Below are 17,443 nucleotides of genomic sequence, written 5' to 3'. Positions count from 1 at the left end.
TAACAACCATTTAGAATACATTAGCAACCACATAGCAATGCCCTGGCAACTAAATGGAACAGCCTAGCACCATGAAGACGAGTTTTGGACAGATAAGCTCTAGTTTAAAATGTCCTATTAAAGCTCTCTACCCATAAAAAACTTTCCGCTAATTCACAAGACATGGAACATTGTGGTGTCCAACTGTAGGGAATTGGGCTTCTGGACATTTTGACACACAATTTCTTTTAACAAATACAAACCATTGCCCTGTCCCCAAAACCTTTCGCCGGACAAATCAACCTTTTAGAAATGGCACCATAAAAGTGTGTTTCACGGACAGTGACAGTGAGTAAAACCACAATATTTGAAGTTCACAGAAATAAATCTGAACTTAAATGTCAAAGGCAATGCAAAAGATGGCTGAAAGATGCTCTTTCAAGACCTTTTCTCTCCTCAGTGTGACAACCATTTAGAAACTACAAACTACTTTCTTACTCACTCCGCATTACTTCAATCATTTGAAACTCCATTGTTAAGAACAATGTTAAATGTTAAAGAACAAAACCTGTTTCATTCTTTGTAACACGAATAAATAAAAATACAGAAGATACAAAAAAGAAATCTTTTCCACAAAAAAAATGCTATGATAAATTTACAAATCAAAGACTCAAGAAAAAGAAAAAGAGAAGAGGTCAAGGTTTGGCAGGCAGATGCTGTATCTACACCATATAGACCCCAAAAACATGCCCAATTAAAAAGTAGTGGCAAAAAATATATGAATGGCAAATATTTTTTAATACATTATGATAAATGTTTTACCAGATCTTGATTTTTTGGAGGCTCAACATTGTCGCCAATGAAGGGATTGGGGATTGTGTGTTCTTGTGGTGCCATTAATCTGCATTTTCATTTCCTACAACTCAAGATTCATTAGTCACATGGCATTTACAGCTCAGGTGATTGGCTTAAAAACAAACCTGGATGTGGAACTGAACGCTTCCAGAAAAAAGGATGGCAGATCTCAAATCGCATGTCCGGAGCTGATCAACCATCATAGATGAATGAGAATGTGAATGGTCAACTTTCACCAGCTGAAATGAAAGAGAAAAGATTAAGACAACAAAAGTGAGAGAGCCAGAAAGAAATACAGACAAAGATGTTTTAGTAGTACACTTGTAGCGTGGAACAGAGATGATTTCGTTCCAGTAGTGTTCAAATCCATCCCAGGCAACCTTGGAAAGTCACGTGACTACAAGAATAATTTTTTTATGATTTGGTGTTGTTACAACTGCTGCCCATTTCCTCTTAAGAAGGGTGTTTAGCAGTGCACTTCTCTAAAGAAGATTATGTCCCAGGGAGGGCCGGGGTGTAAGCGAGAGGGGCAGATTTACGGCACGCTCCATCCTGCCCTTTTAGAGCCACAACCAGCAAAAGAGACAGATATTTCTGCAAATCATCTCAGGTTTCTAATCTCACACCTTGCCAGAAGTGACACTCACAATTTAGGGACATCAGCCACACATCAAAGTTGGAGATTTTAACTTCAAGCGCGTCGATGGTGTCACTATTTTTCATTCAGTGAGGCTTATTCTTATAGTAGAGGGCAACATACAGGTCTGTAATTTAGTAGGCTGAGCTCTGCCTGCGGGACATAACAATTTTTAAAGTAATATGGGTCTCAGGTACCCCCTTTCCATTCCAAGAGTGCTGGTTTACAAAACCAACCAGTGTTACCACTGACATAATGATGACTGTTACCACTTAACCTGCCCACAAATAAATACACCATATATATTTTGAGAACCCATTCCAACATTCATTCACACTACTGTTCAAAAGTTTGGGGTTAGGTTTTTTAAGGTTAAAAAGAAAAAGAGTCTATTATGCTCACAAAGACTGCATTTGTTTGATCAAAAATAAAGTAAAATCAGTAATATTGTTCAATTTCAAATAATTCAAAAATACTTTTAATAACTTTATTTTAATATATGATATATATATATTATTAAATAATAATTATATTAATAAATGTGATTTATTGCTGTGATGACAAAGCCGAATTTTCAGCCACCATTATTTTCAGCAACACTTTACAGTCTTCAGTGTCACATGAACCTGGCTCAAGAACAAATTTGTATATGCTCAAGAAACATTTCTAATTATTAGTGTTAAAGCTGCTTAAGTTGTGTTGCTTAATATTTTTTGTGGAAACTGTGATACATTTTTTCAGGATTTTTTGATGAATAGAAAGAACAAAAGAACTGCATTTACTCAAGAAAGATTTATATAAATATACATATATGTATATATACACACACACACACACACACACACACACACACACACACACACACACACACACACACAAGTACAAAACAATACTTTGTCAAGGCAAAATTCAGTGTCTGTATGTGGCTTTTCCAGTTAAAAGTTACGTTTTGACAGATTTTTTTTATTTTTTTTATTTCAATTTATTGTAATTCTACTTCCTTACATTGAAATGTTCAATTCTGCATCCTGTCCCCTTATTTCAAATTAACATGCATTTTCAGTTCAGTTCTGTGCACAACCCTGGGTGGAAGTGCATGGAATGATCTGGTGCTCTTGTTGTGGAAAAAGGGCAACAGAGTCTCAGTGTGGGTGGTATATAGAGTTGAAAGGTTGAAAGATCCCTCAGTGGGAAGCTCTCAACATGCCATGCCCCGGTTGTGTGAAACTAGACAAAGGCCAGTCACCGTGCCAGATTAGTGAGCTTTCCCATTCAGCACCCAGTGGATAACACTCTAGGTATGAAATATGCACCTATACTTAGTCAACGATGAGCACATGACCCTTCCTATTTTTAAAGGGTTTCAAAAGGGTTACCGGTTTAGGCAAAGAGATAAAACATTCTGTCGATATCGCAAGTGCATCTGGTGGCTTTACTGGAGCTTTAAAAATATCAATCCTAATCACTTTAACCATTAGTGCACATGGATCTACCGATGGATTAATGTAGACAAATGGAGAGACATTGACATTCACATTTCTCATTTTAACTGGATTATCTCTCTTGCTTCAATGACTTGCTGAGGCCACCACTCCAGCGCTGTACAGTACATTGGACTTTTTCAGTTTCTTCCCACCCCCCCCTTCAGTGTCAGAAACACTTTGCTGACCTTCCCTGAGTAATAGAGGCCTGAGAGAGCATAACTGTCCTCTCGGGAGTCTTCTCAGCTCCTCTGGGCTTTCTTTTCCTTGTGTCGAGACGTCCTTCGTTTTCTCCCTAAATCCATTTTGCTAATGGGTTTGGGCTCAAATGCGTCTCATGCGTAGTTCTATGTGAATGAGTGACAAGTTTAGGGTGCGCCAGCCTCTTTGCATCCATACTGACATTGGATCTATAAGGAAAGCATGCAGGAGGGAATTCTGATTTATGGATCCCTATGGGCTAACAGCTAACCCTTTCAAAGTACTCCATTAATTAGCCACTGGATCTTTGCAGGAAAGGGGCTTGGTGCTTTTCCCTTGATTACTGAGTCACTGTCTCATTCGTGATTAAAAAACAGGCGAAGGGAAAAGGGCCTCGAGTCTTTCTCATCTTTAGCAAGCCCCCATGTCCTACAATCCGTTTGGCATGTCCATGTTTGTGCATAAAACCTGTGTGGAAACACAAAAAGCATGATTCAATGACAAGTTTAAATTTAGAGTGTAAAATAAAACCATATGTTTTATTTTTATAAAACCATAAAGCCATTTGTAAGAAAAAAACACTACTGCTAGCCTTTGAAGTAGAAATGTTGTGGAATAAAACACCAAAAGGACTTTAGTCCTTAATATAGTTTTTAACTTGTACATAGTTATATATACACAGTCATGTGAAAAAGAAAGGAAACCCTATTGAATTCTATGGTTGTATATATATACACAGCATTCAGGTGAGTGTTAACACAATGCCAAGGAGGAAAGACATCAGCAATGATCTTAAAGAAGCAACTGTTGCTGCCATCAATCTGAGAAAGGTTATACGCCCATTTCCATTATGTTCATGGAGCTCAACCAGAGTTCTACAGGCAGTTCTTTCGACCTCATGGCTTGGTTTTTGCTCTGATTTGCATTTTCAGCTGTTATACCTTTTATTGAGATGTGTGCCTTTCCAAATCATACCCATTCAATTGAATTTGCAACAGGTTAACTCCAATTTACTAATTGGAATGCTCCCTGAGCTAAATTTCAAGTGTTCCAGAAAAGGGTATGGTACATATGCAATGTAATTATTAGTGTTTTTTTGTTGTTGTTGCAGATTTGCACTTATCACAAATCTTTTTTTATGCTTTGTCATTATGATGTATAGAGTATAAAAAAAGTAGTTTAAAGTAGTTTAACATAAGGCAGCAACATAAAACTGACTTTACATTCCATCAGTAAGAGCAGAGTGTGAAGGTTGAATTAGCAGAGCAATAGCACAGCTGTACATAAAATATTGCAATCCACACAACTCAATGGGAGACATATCAGAGTTTAAAAGGGGACAAACTGTTGGTGCGTGTCTCACTGGCTCATATGTTACCAAGACAGCAAATCTTTGTGGTGTATTGAGAGCTATGGTATCCAGGGTAAAGTCAGCATACCAACACGAAGGACGAATCACATCCAACAGAAGTGACTGTCGATGCAAGAGGAAGATGTCTGAAAGGGATGTCTGGGTACTAGCCTGGATTGTTTCCAAAAAACATAAAACCACAGCTGCACAACTCACTGCAGAATTAAATGCCCACCTTGACTCAACTGTTTCCACCAAAACAATTCGACAGAGTCGATATTCATAGTTGGGGTGCTATAGCCAAACCTTTGGTCAATCGTGTCAATAACAAATGTCATTTTCAATGGTGCTAAAAGCACAAATCTTGGGCTGTGGACAATGTGAAACATGTTTTGTTATCTAAAGCCGCGTTTCCACCGCAGGAACTTTCCCCAGGAACTATTAACTTTCGGGTGGTACTCAGTCTGTTTACACCGCAGGAACCAGGGTCTAAATGAAGTTCCGGGTAAATATTTCCCCCTCCGAAAGTCCCTGCTCGCAAGGTAGTACTTTTTCAAAGTTCAGGAGTGGGAGTTTCAGGGGTGGGACTTGGGGCAGAACATGCTGATTGGTTGAGTTCATGCCACATTTTGATTGGTTGACTCCACGCAGCATTTTATTCAACCACCATCTGTTGCGGTGCGTGCAGTAACAGTCGTCTGCTATTCGAATCAACAATGGAGTTTAAAAAATATGACCGATGGACCGACGACGAGGTTCAGGCTTTATTAAGCTTAAATTCAGAGGATGAAATCCAGCGGGAACTGTAAAGTCGCGCGCAGTCCTACGTCACCAGACTATTTGCCTAATCTTCACGGTACTTTAGACCGCGGTGGAAACGCGGCTAGCAACAGGTCTGGGGGGAAAAAAGTTCCTGGTAAAAAAGTTCGTGGGACAAATTGTTCCGGGTAATTTTGGTGGAAATGCGTCTTAAGTCCACCTTCACTGTCTTTCCCATATCCATGGGAGTTGTGGTTTGGAGAAGCCCCAGAGAGGCTTCACACCCAGACTGTTGCTGCCCAGAGTGAAGAACAAGGGTGGATCAGTGATGGTTTGGGCTGCAATATCATGGCATTCCCTACTGTGCTTGATGGTCGCCTCACTGCCAAAGACTACCGAATCATTCTGGAGGATCATGTGCACAGAATGGTTCAATCTTTGTACCCTGAAGGGGGTGCCATGTATCAATATGATAAGTCACCACAGAAAAACTTGTGACAGAATGGTTTGAAGAACAATTAAGTGAAGTTTAACTTCTCCCATGGCCTGCACAATCACCAGATTGTATTTAGGAAGAGCAATTTCAAAGTTACATAAAAAGTATGCAACTTGTATGCAATTATTAATAAATGAGAACCAGTTTCACATTTCTTTAACCCACCACACATATACAGGAACATGGTGCCCTGAATTAAACATGCCACATGTGGTGCTCGGTTCCGCCCCAGATTTTGTGTGTAGTGAGATAACACCAATGTGAAATGAAGAGAAGCAGAAGATCTGTCAACGCTTGGCAAGCGCTTTCCTCAGACTCTGACTGTACCATTTGAGATGCCATGTAATTTTCCACATGAAAAGAGAGAGCAGCTACAGATATTCCCTTGCCAGGCGCCTAGTTTTAGATGAGGCATTCCTTCCCATATGTTATTTTAAGAGTACAAAGATGGGATATTAAGTAATGCCATCCCAAAGAAGTCATCATACAACTTCAGAATGACAAGAAATCTGTCTGACAAAAACCAAAAATGTTTGTGAATCAATCATCCAGATTGGTTATCCAAGCTTCTCATTTGCAGCACTTTCCAATTCTCATTGTGACATCACATGTTCACACACAGTCCAGCGGGTTTTCTTGAACCAGATGCCTAACAAGACAGCTGCATTTGACTTATGCCTTTTGCAGGTTTATTTCTGTTATAATGTACTCTCTTTAAACAGGCTTCCATGACACTCATAAAGAGAAGGTTAGCGTCTGGCACAGCCACTAGAGTCACACATGCCAGTATTGTTACTCACTGAGCTCTAATTTGATCATTTTCATCAGAGCGCCATGGGATGCAAACAGATGGCTTCAGTGGCATATTTAATGATGGTTTCATAAACAAGCATTCTTGAGAAGTGGTCCAATTGAAAACATCACTGTGCTGAATATGAGCAATGTTACTCTGCCCGGCCGCACACTTCTGATGTTGCCCCTGCACAGATATGAAAAAAAATTGTAAATTAAAACATGGGATGGGGAAATGCTTTTTTGAATCAGAGCTAAAAGAATGGCATCATTTCAAATTAAATCCAAGCGCATGTGTAATAACTTTTTGAAACTGAAGCTTTGTCAAATCATATTGATAAATGTGCAGCGCAGATTAATTCAGGAGATCAGAACCATATCTTAAAACATATGGAGGCCATTATTATTATTCTTTTGTTCGCAATCTTGACAAAACAATTTTAATAATAGCAATGGAATGTATATGGAATGGAATCTATGTATTCATATAAATTGTATTTGTTTACATAATAAATGTGCGTATTAATATATGATGATACGATGAGCAAATACAAAATATATTCCACCCAAAAGTATAATAAAGAAAAATAAATAAACAACAAGAGGAGAACAACAAGAAAAAATAAGCAGAAAATCTGATCCATGAAAAATTTCATATTTCAGTGGTGTAATAAAAACCTAGGGGGCCAAATTGACCCATTAATATCATACACAAAGGACAGGGAGCACTTCTTTTGAAGTGAATGAAAACCACCCACCTTAATCAAAAGGGAATCTACTGACATTTTCTTGGACGGATATCTTTTAATCTGCACCCAAAGGCAAGGGGCCATTGAGCCATATCCAGCAAATTAATGATGAACAATTTGGAGAATGGGCCGTGTGGTCGGTGAATAGGATTATGCTGGCAGCTTTGTCAAGAGCAGCTATACATCAAATTAAGGAACAGTGACGCAGCGGAAAAAGCACAGAAAAATGATGGTGACTTGACCATGCTGAACAAAAACATGATCAAAACTCAAAGAGATAATCTGGGTGGGGCCGAGGAATTAACATTGCTAAATCATAGATCTGCAAAGCAACCAACATTTTCTCAATTGAAATCATATTTTCTAATTGTGCAGTTTTAATAATGCAGCTCGATGGTCCTCAAAGTGTAGTGCTCTTCATCTGACAGCGAAAAGCCTTGCTGCTCTTCACATTCATCAACTTGAGAGAGGAGCACTCAAGAGTAATAATCACTACTGTAGTAAACACCAGGACATATTTAACCAAACTCATTTTACTACATAACTACAATCAAAGTAAACAAAAATCTGATTTACAACAAAAGGGCATAGTTCCAATTACTGAATTGACTTTTTAGCTCGTGGAATGTCATTGCACAGGTGGAAAAAGAACAGAAAGCTTAGCCATCAATTTCAAGAAAGAAAATAAAAGAATAAGATGCAATATAAAAGCTATTTGCTCTCTGATTTTAAAACTACCTCCACAATTAAAGCAGTCTGGTAAATCAATAGGATCAGATGAGAGGATCTGGCTTAAATCCAATGCAGCTGAGGACTATCATTACCGAGTGTGAAAGAGAGGATTGATTACTTGTCATTGTCATAATGTCTCCCAAGAATTCAAAGAAGCTGATAACACAATGCCCTTTTGCTTTATAATAAATGGGATTATTTTTCAAATGCAATGTGTCTGGGTAAACATGCTAACATTTGCCTGAGCCTGAAAATAAGTGTATGAAATCCAACCACAGCATGCCTGACAATGGCTAATTGCATTCCTGCAGAACCTCCAATGACAGCCATCTGAATCTTGAGCCATCATTTAAAAACTTAATCAAATGCATGGATGAAGTACATCGAGTGACTTGAGAATTGCCAATAATGCTGCCAGAAATAATCACTACAACTCTCTCCCCTTATGGCCAATATCCATCTATCCGTTACCAAAACTGATATATATTACTGGCACATCAGCTCTCTTTCAGAACCAGTTTAATAGCCTCTGTTCTCTCAGGACTGAAAGAGGCAATAAGCTCATGCCAATACTCACATTCTGCCCATTATGTTTTGATTGCATTAGCAATTGAAATAGAAATAAAACAAAAAAGTCCATTGCTTAACACTGGAAAAGGTGATGATGACAGCAAATGCCATATTTCAAGTGCATGTGCATAATGTGCATGTGAGTGTCATGGGAAGTTCTTTATGATATTATTTGAAATGAAATGTCTTTCTATTTCCAAGTGCCTTCAGACTACCAGACTTTTGAAAGAGGAAGGGAAGGAGGATAATGCAGACAGGTCTTTGGAGACGGGTACAGGATGTCATTCACAGTTTTACAGCTTTGATACACATGCATGCAGTTCAAGCAGTTTTACGTCAACTCTTTTCACCGGTAATTTAAGCCAGTTGTCTTATGATTATGTCAATATTGAAATAGCATCATATTGATGATTAAAAAGGATGTAACAATTGCAACATTTTGCATAGGCATTTGTCTCATTCGGGCCTTGAAGTCTGCTGATGCCTTCAGGTACCTGAATCATTGGGGAAGTAGAGCACAAGGCATCAGTCCCATGATAGAGCACTTAAACTGGGCCGTTCTTTGAGCACTGAGGAAGAGTATTTATGCCCAATCGCTGCATCCTTTACTCTTTCCTCTTAAGGGAGCAAAGATCCAAAATGCGTTCAAGTGTGGCGTGTAAGACAGAAGACAGCGATTCTCTCAAAGGCTGACAGGCCTAAAGAGAGTTCCTAAGTATCTGGGGATGGTAGCCAAAAAAACTTCACAAAGAGAGATTGAAACCACCTTAATTTTAATGTGTGGTTCTTCTGCTACATAGATGTTAAACATTCATGTTAAGGCTTGTATTCAGTCTAACAAAAACCTAAGGGTTAGATTTCAAAGGCAAAAATAATCCACAAAAACTACAAGCCCACTTGCGTTAATTAGACCCAGCAAACAACAACACAATTGTACAGCAGAGAACTATGAAAAGATGGAGCTTTTGTTGTTTGAGTTGAATGCTGAATGAAACTGGGCTTAATGGAATTATATTTTTCCACTGACAACTCACTTTCTGTAAGATAAAAGTACAACAACAAGTTTGAGAGTTTCAGACTCTTCAGATGAGTCATGTGCATGTGTGTTGGAGAGTAATATGCTGTTAGCTGGGTTTTTTATAGAGAGAGCTGATCCATCTAAGCCTGGTTTAAAAAAGTCACAAGTGGCTTCACATGCTTCATCCACAGAGCAAAATGCAATTTCCTTTTGGGAGAGGTACAGGTTTAGAATGCGGTGAACAATGGGGCTGGTTTGTGGGACGTCGGCCGCAGAGAGACGGCTGTAGAGTTTATTTTGCTGAATGGCGGGGCAGCAAAGCCGCTCACAAGCTACTCTGTAAAAAGCGTTAAACAATGGTCAGTCCCAGAGTCCCAATGCATCTCAAAGCTACTGTTTTTGTGAGGAAAGAAAATCAGATCAATTTCTCTGCCTACTGGAGTCCATTCCATCCAGTGTGCCAACCGTTAGAAACTAGAAACGACCAAAAGTGGCCGAGTTGATGCCAAAACACCTTTAGAAAAAACATCCAGAGCAGGAAGTCAGATACTGAGGTAACGGCAACAATGAAAGATGATTAAAATGGTGCTTAAAATGCAGAATGTAGCTACATCATCTTTTTTGCATGCTTTATCCACATTGCAGATTAATTTTTTTTATTATATAACATCATATTGTAAATTATTATTTATAAATGAATAATATATATATATATATATATAATTTTAACATACAATTAATAACAAACAAATAAAATAGAACAATATACATCTAATAATATTAGTATTCATTAAATTAAAAGCTTAATATGTAAATAACCATCTATTAATATTAGTATTAATTATATAAAAAGCTAAATACGCAAATCAGAACATGCATGATGCATATACATGCCACTGCATCACACTTGTATTCAAATCTTTCGATTGTCCGGACTGTGAGACAGGTGTTAAGGTTCATTCGTGGCAAATTCTTAGCTGCACTTAATACCCGTTCACACGCGTCTACATGCCTCCAAAAACGTCCACAGCACATGCCAGAGAAACTTCTCTCTGAATGCAAACGCACCACAGGAAAGTCTGGGCTGGATCAAAGTTTCATGCTTAGATCCGCCGGCAGTATGTTTAGGGCAGATTCTAATTAAAGACACCGAGGCCTGTTAAACGACAGGCCCTTCCTGCGCTGATGTGGCCTTGGCAGCCCCTCTGCAGGGGAACATTCATTTCAGTTTCACTCTGCTTCACTGGTTCCCCTCCTTAACTTATGAACAGCTCCTGAAATGTTTCTCATTGCCCTATCCGTTTTAACTGTCGCTAGGAGGGCACATTTCAAAACTGCCGTCACACAATGAAGCATTATGAATGAAACCTCGACTCGGTGCCAGTAATACTGTGAAAACAAGAGCCTGTCTGGCTTCAATATCACAGCTATTTTCCCCTGTTATCCTTTGCATTAACGTAAAACGGATTATGCTGTTACAAATTCGATACAGGGTTGACTGGCAGAGAGGCAGCGGTGCTGATTAGCCCTGCCAGTCAACACAAAGTCCTGACCCTTAGTATTTATTTATTTATTTAAAGTAAAGCTTGGGCTTGAGAGGAAATATTAGAACAAAATGAAGGTTAGAGTCAATGTATGCTCAGGGGGAGGTTTGCTTTGGTATGCTGGAGTAGTCTCCTCACAGGAATGAAATGCTGTTAAAGGATTTGTTCAACCAAAAATGGAAATTCTGTCATCGTTTACTTTGTCGTTTCAACCCCATTAGGATTCCTTTCTTCTGTGAAAGAGGAGAGTAAAAAACATAAACTAAAAAGCACTATTTTTTGTAAAAAAAATGTATGTAAACTTGAAAATAAACTTTTAATGAAAACTAACAAGTAAAACAAATTGATAACTTTTAGTTTAACTTAAAATAAAAACTAACAAAATAAAATAAAATAAATACATTTCCATGAAATGAAAAATAAAAACAGTAAAAGTTCATTCAAAGAAGTCCCTGTGACATTGTTGGGGAATGTTTTAGACCACAATAATTTATTAGTATGGTGAAGGGCCTCCTTTTGCTGCCAATACAACATCAATTTGTCTTGGGAATGACAGATACAAGTCCTTCAGTGGCCAGAGGGATTTTGAGCCAATCATCTTCCAGAACAGTAGCTAAGTCACTGTGATGCTGGTGGAGGAAAAAGTTTTCTGACTTGCTTCTCAAAAATTCCCCAAAGTGGCTAAAATAATATTTAAATCTGGTGACTGTGCAGGTCATGGGAGAAGTTCAAATTCACTTTCATGTTCATCAAACCATTCTGTCACAAGTCTGGCTGTGTATTGGTGCATTACCATGCTGATTCATGGCACCCCCTTCAGGGTACAACGTTTGAACCAATAGGTGCACAGAGAGTCCTCCAGACTGATCTGGTAGTTTTTGGCAGTGAGGCGACCATCAAGCACAGTAGGGAATGCCATGATATTGCAGCCCAAACCATCACTGATCCACCACTGTGCTTCACACTGGGCAGCAACAGTCTGGGTGTGAAGCCTCTCTGGGGCTTCTCCACACCACAACTCCCACGGAAAGACAGTGAAGGTAGACTCAGAGAACAAAACATGTTTTACATTGTCCACAGGCCACGATTTGCACTGTTAGCACCATTGAAAATGACATTTGGCATTGGCACGAGTGACCAAAGGTTTGGCTATAGCAGCCCGACCAGGAACATTGACTTAATGGAGCAACCGACAAACAGTTTTGGTGGAAACAGCTGAGTCAAGGTGTGCATTTAATTCTGCAGTAACAGTAGAAACAAGAGGAAGCTGTCTGAAAGGGATGTCTAGGTACTAACCCGGATTGTATCCAAAAAAAACACCAAACCACAGTTGCCCAACCAGATTTCCATTAGATTTCCATTAAACAGTTTCAAGACAAGATACGTTATTTTTGTCTTTTCCTTTGCTATATGGTTAGTCGATCATCGCAATTTCAAGAGTGAATCCCGCATTTATATGTGGATTGGCCTATTTATACACACGTGGCCACTTGTCAAGCATGGAAAACAAAAGTTTTATTCAAATTCTGAATGTATTATATTAATTATTATTGCCTAGACAGCATGCAAAGAGCTCTTTTATTATCACTAAAAACTTTCATCGCGATCTCAAAGTTATATTAATCAATGAAGCTGACTAGTTACTACACAATGAATCTCTTATTTACATAATGTCTACACTTTGTTAAACTTTAGCGTTCAGATCTTGGAGTGGGGATTACACAGGGATGTCCAGTATGAATGGAAAACACAAGGCAATAAGGACAAAGGATCAATATTACATTGACATTCCAGACTCTCCAGACACCCATAAGGTTCAGCACTACAACATAATTAGACCAAATTAAACCATATAGCTTCAGACAGAACATTATATGATCAGATAGTGTCCCTTCTTCACTAATGTCACAATTAAATTCAACCGCAGTAATCCACTTATGTGTGGCTGGTTTCTGTTGATCTGTCTTTGCAGAGCAGATAGCTCTTTTTTTCTTCACAAATCCCTCCATTTCATTTTCACCAATCCACACTGAAATAAGTAAGCGGCATTTATGCATATGAGGCCTAACATATTAACAGTCTTGGTCTCGAGCACAAAAAGTGGGGTATAAAAAATCAAAGCACTTAGCAGTGTCTGTTTACAGAGCCACAGGAGGCAGAAACCTGCATTATGTTATTCCCCACAGAAAAGTTAGTCTTTTGAAGCCACTTTTCTCTCCACAGCTAGCAAACAACTGCAAAGACATGGTCAAATACGGCCCCTAACACGTAATCAGGCTAAGCCCCTACGGTCCTCCTCTTCCGATGCTTTAAAAAAATATAAAAAAAATAAGACATTTCAAACAAAAAGCCACGAGTCCAGCTGAGTCCTAGAGGGAAAATCCACTCGAATAAACACTCAAATACTACGAAACAAAACACAATGAGCAATTAAATGAAGTGGATTCTGACCACACCAGTTTGCTTTCTCTCAGGCGTCCACGGAGATGATGGATCAGCCATATGGACCCTGATGTCCACGAGGGACGCTGAGAACATCTGAAATCCGACCGCACATTTGTGCTTATTTGTGTATGAGTGAGAAAAAGATACCGAGAGGGAACAGGAGAGAAAGCTGACAGGGGTGTAAGAGAAAAAGAAAATGAAAGGGAAAACATAACAGGAAACATTACTCACAAAAATGATTATGTATCTAAGTTCCCTTCAGCATGTATGCGGAAGCCAATTAGGTTGTTATATTCAGTTTGGAACATGGATACATCAGCTTCCCTATGTTAGGAAGATAAAGGAAAACTATTTCTGATAGTGGCAGCGCCCGAAGGTGAGCTCAATGCAATCTCATGGGGGAGATGCATGATTTCGAGACATCGAACATGCCTCATCACATGCCCTAACAAAACGCCTCTCTCTGAGTGAAATGATACCGCATCTTCCCCAGTTCTCCACCCCATAGAGTAAGGCACATTCACGCTTGTGCAGAGGCAAGAAAGACGAGAAAACTGATGAGGCCATTATTCTCCCTGATAAAGGGTGGGTGTATGCCACAGGACAAACACAATGGCACACTCTGCAGGTAAATTACGCTCCTCGCCGCATTGTAATCATGTTGCAATCACGTCTCGTCTCAAAAACTACAGTTCGCTTGAGAGATCACTTTGCCCCACTGATCAAATGGTTTACTCTAGTTTTTCTGTTTCATAAGCAGCTTTGGTGTCTTTTAACACCAGAAGATTTGTAAAGAGTGGTCAAAGTGAGTGGACTGTTATTCAGGTCTGTGTGAAAACAGAGGACTTCTACTGCAAAATCAGAACCAGACGCTTTGAGGTTAAGATGTCAAGGATTCACCTACGTAACCTCAGCAACGACGTCTCTCTTACTTCATTTTTACTACACGTACAAAACCCAGACCAGCTGAGCTCATATAAAATGCAATAGTCTCATTGTCTTGGGAAATAAAACAAGAGCATTTGTATTTTGTGAAGGTTTTGTGCCTTTTGAGCTTGACATGATTGCATCTGCGCAGTAATGATGTCTCTTCTTACATTGCAGAAACGACTTGCAATAACGCGCACAAATCACAGTACAGGAAACTGATCATACAAAATCAATAACAGGGCCTGAATTTCATTTTGGAAAATGGGGGGGAAATCCCCCCTTAGGTGATTCTTATGGGGGGGAATTTTTTATTTGAGGGGGGGAGTATAGACTTTTTTTTAAATTACATTTATCTCGCCTAAATGTAGGGGTGGGACGATACAGGTACCTCACGATTCAATTCTGTGGCGATATGTGGTCCACGATATGATAATATCACGATTCGCGATATCTACGATATTCAATATATTGGAAGAAATTTCATCAACGATATATCACGATATATGTGACTGAAAAGAAAAAGAAGGAATAAGGAAATTTTATGCATTTATTAATGCCAACATTTCCAACATTGTGCAAAGAAATATGCATTTGCATAATAACTCACTGCCTCCTGGTCTTAAATGTAAACACTGTACATCTAGACAGATAAAAGTGCATGAACATTACAAAACAACATGAACATTAACATGTGTAAACCATAATACTGAAACGTCAGTAGTAAGTTACTGTAAACAGTGGACACATCAACCAAGTCGCCCTCATTATCACCTGAGAGTAGTTCACCGTGATAGCGAACGAGGTGCATTTGCAGATTCGTAGTGTTGCTGTTATATTTTATCTTTGCAAAGCAGTTCTTGCAGATTGCATAGTCTTTATCCAGTGCCTTTCCGTCGACTGTCTCGTAAAACCCGAAGTGTCTCCACACTTTAGAGTGGAAACTAGCGGGTGGGTCTTTGATTAGTTTTTTATTGTTTTCCGCCATTCTTCTCGCTTCTCTTTTTTTCTGCAATTCTCTGTTGTTGTTAGTTAACTTGTGTTCTTCACCGGCCGCTGTTTGCGCCACTTTACCCCTATTTACTCGAACAGCGCCCCCCGCAAACAGAATGGTAGATATTGGGTAGTGACAGTGACACTGACAACGGGTAAATTAATCATTTTGTGTTGTAATAAAATATCGATATTGGGCGTTAGTGTATCGATTATTTATTGCGACAGAGAGCACAACAATATATTGCAATATCGATTTTTTTTCCCACCCCTACCTAAATGTATACTCACTCATCGCATTTTTACAATGGGGTAATTTTGTTCTTAAGAATTTACACAACACAAGGAAGCTTGATTTCAATCTTTGAATTAAATTGAAAAAAGTAGCACAAATAAATACAATAGAATAGAGATACCAATAAATAGAAATAAAAGAGAAAAGTGTTTGCTTAGGTCTAACACTAGTATTCAGAAATACTACAGAGACTGAATAAAGTAATCAAATGTAAAATAACACTGGGTAGATTTTAGTCCTGACTAAATTAAATACATAGGCTATTAATCCTGATTCCTTAAAATGAAAGCTATGGTTTGTTGTTTTGACAACCAAATTAATGACAGACACATATGGCTGCTGTCCCTTTAAGAGCTAGTGCACGGATCCTGTGTTCATTATACGGCCACGTGCGATTTATGCTTAAGACATAACCGACTGTGTTTAGAGGATACTCACCAAGACCGAAAATGACATAATTTTCGCTTGTTTTTGACTGTTAAAGCAATATATAATCCACGAAAAATAACTTTTGTTACCCGCGAGCTGTGTGTGAGGCGGCTTTACTCTATGTATGTGTCATTGTGTGCAGAGAAAAACATCTCTCAGAAAGCGCGCAAGTGCCGAATAGTTTAAAATCGCGTGAATGTTTAAACTGGTAAGACTTAAAAAGACGTGCAAATGGTAAACTTTAGTTACTCATGATGCAATGTTGGCCCGATCATGCAAGTCACAATTCCGTCTATCACGACTCCCGAAACGCGAGTGTTATCGCCGCCTGCAGCGCTTAACGAGCTGATAGAAGACGCAGCACCGCTGAATCACTCACGCTGTTTGTGAAATCGCGTCTCGCAGACAGTTTTAAAATGACCGATTTGATTTTATAATCTGTGTGGATTAATTTACTAATACAACCTACAGGCTAAAGTGAATCAATATTTGCGGGAATTTCCCGCATTATAAGTGGGAGACCTGCGGGAATTATTAAAATGATGCGCAATACCCGCAATCCCGCGCCGAAATTCAAGCCCTGCAATAAATAATATATTCATCATGGTCATTTATGCACATTAATATTGTAAAGACCACACAATGCACTTTTTTCTCCCACCTTGTCTCCTACAAAAAAAAAAAAAAAAAAACGTTAAAAAAAAATTCAGCTTTGCAATCACAGAAAAAAAATTTACATATTAAAATAGAAAACATTTCTTTCAAAATTTTAATATCTCACAGTAATAATTTGTTTTACTGTATTTTTTTATCAAATAAATGTACTGTAGCCTTGGTGAGCATGAGACTTCTTACTGACCCCAAACTTTTGAATGGTAGAGTAGCCTACTGTATATTGAAACCATATTGCTAATCATAGATGATTTCAAGAAGAATTCCATGGTATCGTTCTTTGATGGAGATTTAATTGTGAAGGCTCATTTACTCTATTTTTACATTCAGGTTAGCTTCGCACTTGGATGCATAATCATTTTTGGTGTAAAATAATGTCATTCTTAATGTACTTCCTAGGTTGTCTATGAAAGCCTGCAGACTGATGAAGGACTCTGGTGGGGTTTTTTTTTTTCTCTGCCACACATGAAACGAATGCTTATACAACATTCAGGATAAAGCTTTAAACTGCTGCTTTC

Source organism: Leuciscus leuciscus (assembly GCF_965113295.1).
Source record: "Leuciscus leuciscus genome assembly, chromosome: 16".
NCBI lineage: Eukaryota > Metazoa > Chordata > Actinopteri > Cypriniformes > Leuciscidae > Leuciscus > Leuciscus leuciscus.
Note: the sequence above shows the minus strand (reverse complement) of the source record.